Below are 341 nucleotides of genomic sequence, written 5' to 3' on the forward strand. Positions count from 1 at the left end.
AAAAAAAAAAGACAAATATTTCAAATGAGAATATCATGTGGCAAACTTGTCCTTCAAAAAACATAGAGGAGTGAATGTTTCCCAGATTTAGGAGAAAAAAAAAATGGTGCGGGTTATAATCAACACTAGACTTAGAAGAAATGTTAAAAGGAGTCCTTCACATTGAAATGGAAGTATGCAAGGTGTGCCAGGCATGGTGGCTGATGCCTGTAATTCCAGCACTTTCAGAGGCTGAGGTGGGCAGATCACCTGAGGTCAGGAGTTCAAGACCATCATGACCAACATAGTGTAACACTGTTTCTACTAAAAAAACAAAATTAGCTGGGCATGGTGGCAAGTGC

The sequence above is a fragment of the Mandrillus leucophaeus genome, unplaced genomic scaffold (genome assembly GCF_000951045.1).
Source record: "Mandrillus leucophaeus isolate KB7577 unplaced genomic scaffold, Mleu.le_1.0 Scaffold813, whole genome shotgun sequence".
NCBI lineage: Eukaryota > Metazoa > Chordata > Mammalia > Primates > Cercopithecidae > Mandrillus > Mandrillus leucophaeus.